The sequence below is a fragment of the Mirounga angustirostris genome, unplaced genomic scaffold (assembly GCF_029215605.1).
Source record: "Mirounga angustirostris isolate CCGP_5_RB_7025 unplaced genomic scaffold, mMirAng1.0.hap1 SCAF_4, whole genome shotgun sequence".
NCBI classification, from domain to species: domain Eukaryota; kingdom Metazoa; phylum Chordata; class Mammalia; order Carnivora; family Phocidae; genus Mirounga; species Mirounga angustirostris.
In genome coordinates, this window is record NW_026991712.1 from 94,166,198 (window position 1) to 94,177,033 (window position 10,836).

Consider the following 10,836-nt stretch of genomic DNA (forward strand, 5'->3'; position numbering starts at 1 on the left):
CCATCTATCTTTTTACCTATTCAATAAACATTTGTTATGAACCTCTTGTAAGTCAGAGACCAAAAGAAAAGCTAGTGATGTAAAGATAAATAGGACTTAGTCCTTACCACAGTTTACTGGAGAGAAACAATCATGGAAACAGATAAATACAATATAATGTAGAGAACATAATCACAAAGTTCATTTGGGAGCATAGATAAACACTTAATCCAACCTGGGTGAGGGAAGATGAGGAAAGTCTAGGAAGCATTGGCCCTGGAACTGAGCCCTTAAGTATAAGCAGGAGTTGGTTAGAAAAAAAGGGCCTGGGTGGGGTGGCAGAAAAGCATCCCAGGCAGAGAGGAAGATGTAAGGAATGGTGTATTACATAACAATCAGTTCAGTTTTGCCAGAACATAGAATTTGAAGCAGGGGATGAGATTGGAGAAGGAGGTGGGAACCAGCTCAAATGAGGCTTCATACACCTCCAGAGGGCAGTGATGGATTTGAGGCCAGGAAGGTGGTGTCAAGGTGGTCAGCTCTCCAGCTCAGACAAACACTCTAGAGCCCTGTAGAGGGAGGATGTGAATGGGACAGCTGGGTTGCAGTTAAGGGTCACCTCTAGGGGTTCAGAAGAAAGATTAGTCTGCACTAGGACAGAGATCGTCGGCAGGGAGATGATGGTGATGGAAACCAGATGGCAAGACAGTCCCTAACAATCCCAAGAGCCCAGTGAGAAGTAGAAAGGAAGTACTTTCTTAGGCTTGGAGAAAAATTTTGTAACAGACAGTCTGGGAAATCTTAGTAGATAGAGGAGAGATGAGATGAGCAGGAGAAGATGCAGGTGGAGAAAGGGGGCAGATCCCAGGGGAAGGAAAGGAATTAACAAAGGCAAAGAAGCCATAATATGTAGGTTGGGTTCACAGAAGAAGGTCAGTCAGCAGTAAGAATGTGTAACCTTTGAGAGGCCCTCTACATTGTAAATTCTCATCCCCATACAGGGAAGCATTTGTGCCAGATAGATTATAGCTTCCTCCCCCAAAACCCCTGCTTTCCTGAGGCATAAAGAGAGGCTGCCATGAGCTCAAAGTAGAGAAAGATTCAGAAGTTCTTCTAGACTATAATCCAGAAAAGAAAAGAGAGAGTCCCTCCTGATACCATGAAAGTTCTGGTGGTCTTGTGACTCCTGGCTGCGGCCAGACGGGCAGAGCTCCTTCCCCTGCTCTGGCTTTCTCATTCCCCACCTCCAGCCCCACTTTCTGCCATCAAGGGGCAGACAGAAGTGACTGGCTGAGCAGCCGTGCCAAGGAAAAGAGAAGAGTAAGATGTGAAGAAGTGGGGAAGAAAGTGCTAAAGTGACCAAGGGGTCAAGGGCGAAGGGGAGAAAGACGGCGTCTAAGGTGAGAAGTTCCCTTGCCAACCTGAATGTCACAGGAGTGCACAGGGTCAGACAGGAAACATTAGACTTTGTGGGACATTCGCTCTCTGTCTCAACTACTCATCTCTGCCACTTAGCATCTTGTGACACTTAGCACAATAGGTAAATAAAGAACCGTAGCGAGGTTTCAGTAAAACTTTGTTTGTGGACACTGAAATTTGGATTTCATAAAATGTTCACATATCACAAAATATTCGCCTTTGATTTTTTTCAATCAGTTAAAAATGTAAAAACCATTCTTAGCTCACATACCAGTACAGCCAGTGGGCTGGGTTTGGTGTGTGGAATGTGATTCGCCATCCCTGGTTTAGAATAAGGGTCTCATATAGATGAAAGACTGGGATGGGTCAAGTAGCAGAGAGAAGCCACTCCCAAACCTACACTCCTGTGGGTTCTGGATGCGATGAAATATAGGGCAGAAAGTGAAGAACAGAACTGTTTCTCTACTTTCACAGTTGCTTCCCTGGATAATGATAAGTTGTTTAGTAATGTACTATACCACTCCTTTACCCATAATCAAGGATGTAGTGATGGGGTTTTATATTGCTTTTCTATTAATTAAATTTTGAAATACTGCTTCCTATGTTTCTATAAACCATATCATGGTATTCAGAAAACCCATAATAAAACAACAGCCATACGTATTTTGGCTATGATATGCTCCTCTGGCTACTAAGGAAGCCAGGTAACACCAAGGGCTGTGCCTCACGTGGCCTTAGCTGCCCATCTGGGAAATGGCAAATCCTCTTATGCAGCTACGTGACCTGCTCTTGCCCGACTGGCTGCTCCCACTTGTAAGGTTCTCATATGCTCTGCAGACACACAGTGTTTTATTGACCCTTCCAAGTCTCAGTCTCTTCCCCTGCTAGACACTAAATGATCTTTCCTAATTTGCAAAGATTTATGTGGTCTTGCTTGGAAAACACTTAAGAATCCTTGGGCTTTGCCTTTTCTCCCAGCAGCATAGCTAAGGGGTAGCTGTGCATCAAAATAAGGTGATTAGGAAGATTGAGGTACAAGATTCTTGACAAAGAGCCCAACCATTTTCCTTGGCCTGGGCACAAGTCTCCAGATTTCTAAATCATCAATATCATATCAAATTCAGACTCTAAAACCACTCAATCTCTCCTCCCCCTGACCCTCTGCACCCAGAATAAAAGGATTCATGTTGTTACACTTCCTTCTTTTCTGCTCTCTGGAAGCAGTTACTCCTCCTTATTAGAGAGGATGTTGGAGATGCTCCTGCTGACCTGTTGCCTTACCTATGCTCCAAGAGTTCTAACTCCCCAGCCACCTCTGACACTCATAATTTTTAGGGGTGAAGACAAAAGTAAGGAGTCAAGGGGAAGAAGAGAAGCCCTAGAGAAAATGAGGATGCATAGTGAGGGTTCTTGCTCCTGACACTCATGCCCTCAGCCAGCCAGGATGGACAGGAAAGGAGCCAGCCACACACACTAATGTGTGATCCACAGAACTCAAACCCAAAAGGACCCCGCCAAAGGGATGTCATAGAACCAACGATGGAACACTTGGTTGCGTGCATTTCCAACAAGTCCAAGCTCACAGGACTTGCTTGGTTGGTAGTGGAGAACCCTCCCCTCATTGCTAGGGTGTGGGGAAGATGGATGCACTTCTCCCAACTCCCCAGATACAGTCAAAAACCCACCTTCTGCCACAAGGCACAAGGTTGGTTCGGCTGGCTTCCCACAAATCTGGTTCTGAAGGAAGCACACAGCTTCTCTGGAAACACATTCGTTCTCCTCTCCCATTTGATCTTTCTTCCACATGCTTTTTGGATTAACGCTGGCATTTTGCTTCCATCTGTTTTCAGCTCTTGGTTAGAAACGTCCAAGGCCGGCTCTAGCCTTCTACATGGCTGGGGGGTCCTCTGCAGGGCACTGCTCCAGAGCAGGGTCCATGGAAGATCACCTGCACATCTTCCTTCCAGCGCACAAACACTGAGTGGGCACCTCCTACGTGCCAGGCATCGCGCCATCTATCAGGCACTTGGAGGCGCCATGTCACGCCGCTGTGCAAAATTCAGCGCAGGCTCCCGTCTCGCTTGAGTAAAAGCTCAAGCCATTACGGGGACTGGCAAGACAAAAGATGACGCCGCCCTCCCCACCCCCAGCCCTCTGACCTCACCTCCTGCAACTCTCCCTCAGACGCTCCAAAGCCACTCTGGCCTCGTGGCTGTGCAGTGGCCAGACCTGCCACCTTCCGTCTCAGTGCCTTGGCACCGGCTGTTCCCTCCACTACCCACCCACCCCCCTGGAATGCCCCTTCCCCAGGATCCTTAGCTTCCTCACCTTCAAATCTGTGCTCAAATATCACCTTTCAACAAGGCTGGTGCTGACAACTGCAGGCCTCCACCGGCACACCTGGCCCCCCTTTATCCACTCTGAATGTTCTCTTTCTGCAGCACTTATCACCTACTGCCTTGGCCCAGTTCCCTAGAAAACGTGGCTTAAAGGAATGCAACCCCAGGGAAGCGGACATGAGGGAAAAGGGGTAAAGCATAGAAGCAGGGAGAGCAGACCTCAGGGAATATGTTTTCCAAATGGCCACAGTGTTGTAAAAAGTGATGGCTGGGTCCCATGGGGCATCTTTGGAGGGGCTGAATGAAGCAATTCCTCTCCAAACAATCTTGCCCAGGGGAGGAGAGAAGAATGTATCCTTCGATCTCCGTCTCTCCTTGGTCAAAGTCTGCCCTATGGGTGTTAACGCCCTCGTACTTCCAAGTGATGTGAAAGCAGATGAGCCCAGAGGAGGTTCCTCACCTTCTTGCGAACAGGAAGCCCCAGCATGAAAAGCGGGAGTTGAAAGATGCAGGACAGGTGCCAGGCGGGGGCCTCTGGGTCATGCTTGAGAGCAACCTGAGGGACAGCCCTTACAGCCGGCCCCTTAGCTGTAGGAGTGGTAGTGGTGGGTGGTTCCAGACTGGCAGGCCCAGACCCAGCCGTTGCCAGACCTGCTCCCCACCAGGCCAGGTCCGTGGAGCTGGACTGTGCATAAACTGAATCCCGTATAACCTGATACATGATAGGTCCTCAGCACGCTGTTGAAAGAATAAGAGGGCAGGGATAATGAATGAGATACAGACCCTGCCCTCAATGAGCTTACAGGGCCCCAGGGACACAGACAAGGCTAGCTCAGCGCGATCCAGAACAGGAACGCCGTGCATGCAGCCAGCCAGTCGGCTGCAAGAGGACTTAGTGGAGCTGCTTAGCACAGCTGTGTGATCTCTGAGTCCTGATGACTTGACTAGATGTGACAGGTCATGCCCCGCCTGGCGTATCCCATAAAACAAGGACACTGGAGTAGGAAGTCAATATCTGGGCTCTAGACCCAACCTCAGCTGCAAATTGGCTGTAGGATCTTATGAGAGTGATTACTATTTATCAAGTACTCACTTTCTGCCAGATCACAGTATGAGTAATTTACTGCCTCAGTCCGTTTGGCCTGCTACAACAGAGTACCATAGACTGGCGGGCTTACAAACAACAGAAATTGATTTCTCACAGTTCTGGAGGCTGGGAAGCCCAAGATCAAGGCACCAGGCAGATTCGGTGTCTAGTTCATAGACAGCAGTCTTTGTACTGTGTCCATCCTCACAAGACCAAAGGGATGAGGGAGCTCCCTGGGTTCTTTTTCATAAGAGCATTAATCTGATACAGAGGGTAGAGCCCTAAGGTCTCCCAAAGGCCCCACGTCCTAACACCAACACCTTGGGTGTAGAATTTAATATATGAATTTGGGGGGGGACACAAATATTTAGTCCATAGCATTTACATACATTTCTTATTTCATTCTTCAGCAATTCCTCGAGGGAGGTATGATGATCCTCATTTAGTAGAAATTGAAACTGAACCCAGAAATGTTCAATGACCCTACTCAAGTTCTCCTGACTCAGAAATGGCAGAGCTGGGATGTGAACGTGCAACCTCCTCTGCCAAGGTCTAAGCTCATAATCACTGCTCTCTAGCACCGCACGGCTGGGTCTTAGTGTCCTCTTTTGTAAAATGAGAAGATTAGACTATTTAATCTTTTTCTTTTTAAGATTAATTTATTTCGGGGGGAGGGGCAGAGGGAGAGAATCTTTAAGCATACTCCCGGCAGAGTGCAGAGTCCGACATGGGGCTCAATCCCACAACCAGTGAGATCATGACCTGAGCTGAAACCAAGAGCCAGACGCTGAACCGACTGAGCCAGCCAGGCGCCCTTAGACGACCCAATCTTTAAAGTCCTTTCTCCGATTAAGCTGCATCCTAAACATGTCAAGATCAAAGAGAAGTGATTCAACCCAGACTCGGTGGCAAGTGATTGGACATCGTCCAGGACAAATACACCTATGGTGTACTGGGGGCCACCAGCCGGGTCTGAGTCACCAGCAGCCTCCTTCCAGCCCTGGACCAGGAAGCACAAGTCTCTCTGTGCTGCACACAACGACATGCACAGGACATCAGCCTGGCCAGGGTAGAGGCGCCACCTGACCAAACTCGGGGTGGGATCCTGAAGGTATCCATGAAGACAGAGTGTTCCCGCAGCTCTAAGTTCTGGAATGTGATTGACGAAAGCCCACCTCTTCACTCACTGCATAGCCTGAAGGCTGCAGGGCACCAGGACAAGTGCAGGCAAAGCCTGAGACTCAGCCAGGGCGTCACAGAGTCTCTGTCGTTCCTCCAGATCACCACTGTCCCACAGAAATGTGGTATGAGCCGCGTATGTAATTTTACATTTTCTAGTAGCCACACTTTAAAAAATAAAAAGAGGTAAAATGAATATTGATAACGTATTTAGTTTAACCCAACCCATCCAAAATATCACCAATTCAACATGTTATCCATATAAACATTATGGGGATATTTCACATTTTCATTTTCATACTAAAGTCTCTTACTGAGAGCACATCTGAATTCAGAAGCCACATTTCAAGCACTCAGTATGAATCAGCACAAACCCCGTGAACTGTGGCTGCTAAGTTGGAGAGTGCCACCCCCAGGGTCTGCTGGTGCCGATGGAGAACACACACATGCACGCACACACTCATACCCGAGCAGCACAGAGAGCGAGGCATTTTGTCCAATCCCTGCAGCATCAGGCCCAGCAAATAATCCAAGTTACAGCCTTGTACCCAACAGCACTGGGAGCAGGCCGAGGCCCAGGGAAACGGACACCAACCTGAATTCGTGCACACAGGATGCAGACAAATGAGAGGAAACCAGCCCTTCGTGGGGGAAAAAAGACATCTGGCCTGCTGCCTTTGAAGTTCAATTCACCTTCTGATATCAAGAGTAGCAGGCCAAGGAAAAAAATACTAGAGGCCTTTAAGCAATTGAGGCGAGAGTTCAGAGTTCCTTGGTCAGTTCCTTGGGAAACGAGATTCATATGAGATTGGGGAGAGGGGAGAAAATCGTCTAAAAATCATAAAGTTAACAATTTGTATATTTGGGTGGTGTCAAACCACAGGAGCTTGGTGTCCTCACCCATTCATGAAAGTCTCAGCCCCACACTCCTTTCCACTGAAAGCAATTACTGCTTGAAATAGATCCGCAGAAGCAAGGGGCAGCAGAGAAAAATGTGTTTTCCAAAACTGAAGGACTTGGAGACTGCTGGGGGGATTGTGGTTTTCCAGGAATGGGCTGAATTGAAATGGATTTTTTAAAAAGAAAGGAAGAAGAGAAAACATTTCCAACCCTCCTTTGTAGCTCCCTGCACCCCCCACCCCACCCCAACATGCAAAGCACCGCAGGAAGGGTGACTTCTCTGCCCCCCGGGAGAAGGGAGGAGGCTGGTACCTCCCAGGGCAGACATCCCCGGGGCCCATCCGCCCGGCCTCTCCCCCTTCAAGAGAGAACCACACGGGCGAGGCCTCAGAACTGAGTGTTTACCCACTGTGTTTGTGAGCTGACACTGGAACCACATGGAAGGCACATGCAGGAAGCGTGCTGTAATCATCTTATGTTTATAATCCCGAGAGAAGGAGGGCAGAGTCGAGGATGGGATTGATCCAGCTCCAAATCTATTTCCTGGAGTCAGATTTAAAAGAGAGATGTTAAGGGCAAAATCTCTAACAATGTGGGTACATCGCAACAAGTTACAAGTCTATTTCTATTCATGTTTGTACAGAGTTTCTAATCCGTTTCTTCCTTCTCACAGGCACAAAGCCAGCCCTGCCAGAGCTCACAGAACTCTGAAAACTGCCTCTTCTAATACATTCTTATCAAATTCAGAAAATCTGATTTTCGAAGAGTTCATTTACAGGACAACAGTCCCCTTTCTCTGCAATGCCTTTATCATTTTTTTATTGTTATTGTTCAGATTTTAAGCATTACCATCTGACAATCTGGTCCATTCTCGGTGATGTTAAACATCCATCTGATCGTAGTCTGGTTTCCAAATTTCTCCTCGAACAACCAAAGCGTCCAGTGGGTCTGCTCACATTCCCTGGCACACCCAAGCAAGAAGACGTCTTAAGGCCCGAGGAGCCTCTGCAAAGCCTCTTGTCTGAGCTGGCCGTTCCCCCGGAGCTGCCTCTGAGTCATGGTTCCCCTTTGTCTCTGTCAATTAGGATGGGATGTTTTACAGCTCTTGCTGGGAAGTAGAGTTTCTGGGCTCCCTAGCACTTCAATCCTAGTCACATGCCCCAGGTAGGAAAGCTGCCAGGCAATGAAGAAAACAGGTGAGCTGGGAAACCAACTCTAGGGATGACTAAGAGAGATTACTACCATCGGCACGGCACTTTACAGTTTTCAAAGTGATTCTGCACCCGGCGTCTCACTTAACCTCGCAATCATCCAACAATATAGGCTCTTAACCGTCTTTTTATAGTGAGGAAACAGAGGCTGGGTTTGCTGCCACATCTCCCTGAGGTCACACACGTAGCTCACGGGGGAGCTGGGAATGGGAGCAGCTCTTCAGACGAGAAACCCAGCCCAGCTCTGTCCTTGTATCTTCTTCCCCCTGGAGACATCGGCAAATAATCCAGGCAGCTGAGCTGTTTTCATCACTCGGTCAAACCTGGAGCATATAAGACATGTTTCATCGCAATGAATATGCATCTTTCACTTCACAGAGTGCTATGTCTCTTCCGTCGTTGCCTTTTGGGGGTGCTTGGATAAAACCATTCCAGGGCTCATCCAACGTGAATACAATGAGAGGAAAAAAGTAAACCTTCAACCGACTACATATTGAGGGTCCAGTATGTGAGAGAAAACTTGATGCCTACTGTCCAGAAATTTCTATTGCTTGAGCAGAAAAGCTATAGATTGTTGAGGGTTAGATCCCAGCACAGGGTCCCAGAATGAGAGCCGTCACCTGGTCAAGGCAGGAGAGGCAGCCTGGGTGGGCGGAGATGGGAAGCCGTGGGCGGGACCTCCCCCAGCTCCCCTAAAGACAGGTCACTAGAAGCCCTTGCTACAGATATGGATTCCTGGATGCTGTAATCTTACCCCTCTCTTACAGGTTTTCTTAGCCCTTTTTTCACTGTATTTTAATTATGTATATTTTCTCATTTCTCATGTGAGACATGTAGTTTTAAAATTGAAAGCTCTCGTCTTAAAAAAAAAAAAAAAAAAAGACATGGATTCCTGGACTTCCATCTGGAAGGCCGGAGAAAGGCCTGGTAAACCTGTGCCCCAGATGGTCCCTAACTTAGGGAAGCCTGCAGCCCTGGGAAACATGAGTCAGCTCCAGAGGCTGTGTCGTGGGAGGGCAGGGGGAGGGCAGAAAATGTGGGGAAAGAGATGGAAAGAGGTGAGACTTCCAAATTAAGACAAATACGGGAAGAAGACTTACTTCCAAAATGAAGGCAGGGACAGCAAGAAGTCGGCAGGCAGCAGGACAGATGGAGGGAGGGAAGGCTCGGGGGAAGAAGGACTCCTCACACTTGCCCCTGAGAGCAGCTGAGAGGGGCCCTCACTTCAGGTGCATCACTTCTGGGCCAGTCCCCACTCCTGCCTGTGAGCCCGTCCTGGGGACCTCCGCAGCCCCTGTCCTCTCCCTTCCAGCTGAGGATCCAGCAGGGAGCAGAGAGGTATAAGTTGCTGAATGGACATAGGAGTTTGCTCAATACCTGATTTTCTTTTTCTTTTTCACTGGGATGTATCCATGACTGAGCCTTCGGAGGCCCCAGGGATTTTGTCCCAAAGGGAGTCTCTAATAGCCATGGTGAAGGTGGAAATGTTCTTGGCCTAGGGGAAATCTGGGTTCAAAGTCCAGTTCCAGGAGACCCTTACAGGGCAAAATCATGTTTTGGTCCTTGGTTTCTTCCTCAATTAAATAATAATCACACCTAACATTTTTATAGTACTTACTACATGCCCAGCCTTGTTCTGTATATTTTTTTTTCCCAGTTGAATATAAGTTCTTTTTTTTAATTAATTAATTTTTTTTGATGTAGTGTTCCATGATTCATTGTTTGTGTATAACACCCAGTGCTCCATGCCCTCTTTAATACCCATCACCAGACTAACCCATCCCCCACCCCCTCCCCTGTAGAACCCTCAGTTTGTTTCTCAGAGTCCATAGTCTCTCATGGTTCGTCTCCCCCTCCAATTTCCCCCCCTTCATTTTTCCCTTCCTACTATCTTCTTTTTTTTTTTAACATATAATGTATTATTTGTTTTAGACGTACAGATCTGTGATTCATCAGTCTTACACAATTCACAGCGCTTACCAGAGCACATACCCTCCCCAATGTCTGTCACCCAGCCACCCCATCCCTCCCACCCCCCACCACTCCAGCAATCCTCAGTTTGTTTCCTGAGATTAAGAATTCCTCATATCAGTGAGATCATATGATACATGTCTTTCTCTGATTGACTTATTTCGCTTAGCATAATACCTTCTAGTTCCATCCACGTCGTTGCAAATGCAAGATTTCAGGTTTTTCTGATGGCTGCATAATATTCCATCGTATATATATACCACATCTTCTTTATCCATTCATCTGTTGATGGACATCTTGGCTCTTTCCACAGTTTGGCTATTGTGGACATTGCTCCTATAAACATCAGGGTGCACATACCCCTTCGGATCACTACATTTGTATCTTTGGGGTAAATACCCAGTAGTGCAATTGCTGGGTGGTAGGGTAGCTCTGTATATTTTTATAAGTTTTAGGTCTTTTAATTCTCACAACCATATAAGGAAGATTCTGCCATTGTCCCTGCTATATGGATGGGAAAACTGAGGCAGAGAGAGTTTGTCACTCACCCGAAGAGGCAAGATTCAAACTCAGGTGGTCTGGCTCCAGAGCCCACACTAAACCACCGTCCCCACCTCCTCTCTCAGAAGGACAACACAGACAGAACAGGTGTGTGTATACGTGAGTGTGTTGGTGTGTGTGTAGGGGAGACATATGAGAGAGGAGAGATTTGGTGGGGAAGGGTACCACAGTAAATTCTAAGAAGATGATT

General features: G+C 47.6%; 1 long non-coding RNA gene across 4 annotated transcripts; it reads right to left on the reverse strand.

Moving 5' to 3' along the window:
• Positions 1-3,717: 3,717 nt before the first annotated feature.
• Positions 3,718-8,514, reverse strand: LOC135363993 (uncharacterized). 4 transcript variants are annotated; one of them, XR_010410421.1, is made up of 4 exons: positions 7,753-8,494; positions 7,313-7,446; positions 6,000-6,170; positions 3,718-4,475 (listed from the first exon to the last, which is right to left on the reverse strand). It is a non-coding gene; the product is annotated as an uncharacterized LOC135363993 (long non-coding RNA). The 4 variants fall into 4 exon arrangements; XR_010410422.1 differs by lacking the exon at positions 3,718-4,475 and adding an exon at positions 6,599-6,786 and having other exon boundaries at positions 5,495-6,170; positions 7,753-8,514; XR_010410423.1 differs by lacking the exon at positions 3,718-4,475 and having other exon boundaries at positions 5,495-6,170; positions 7,309-7,446; positions 7,753-8,471.
• Positions 8,515-10,836: the final 2,322 nt, after the last annotated feature.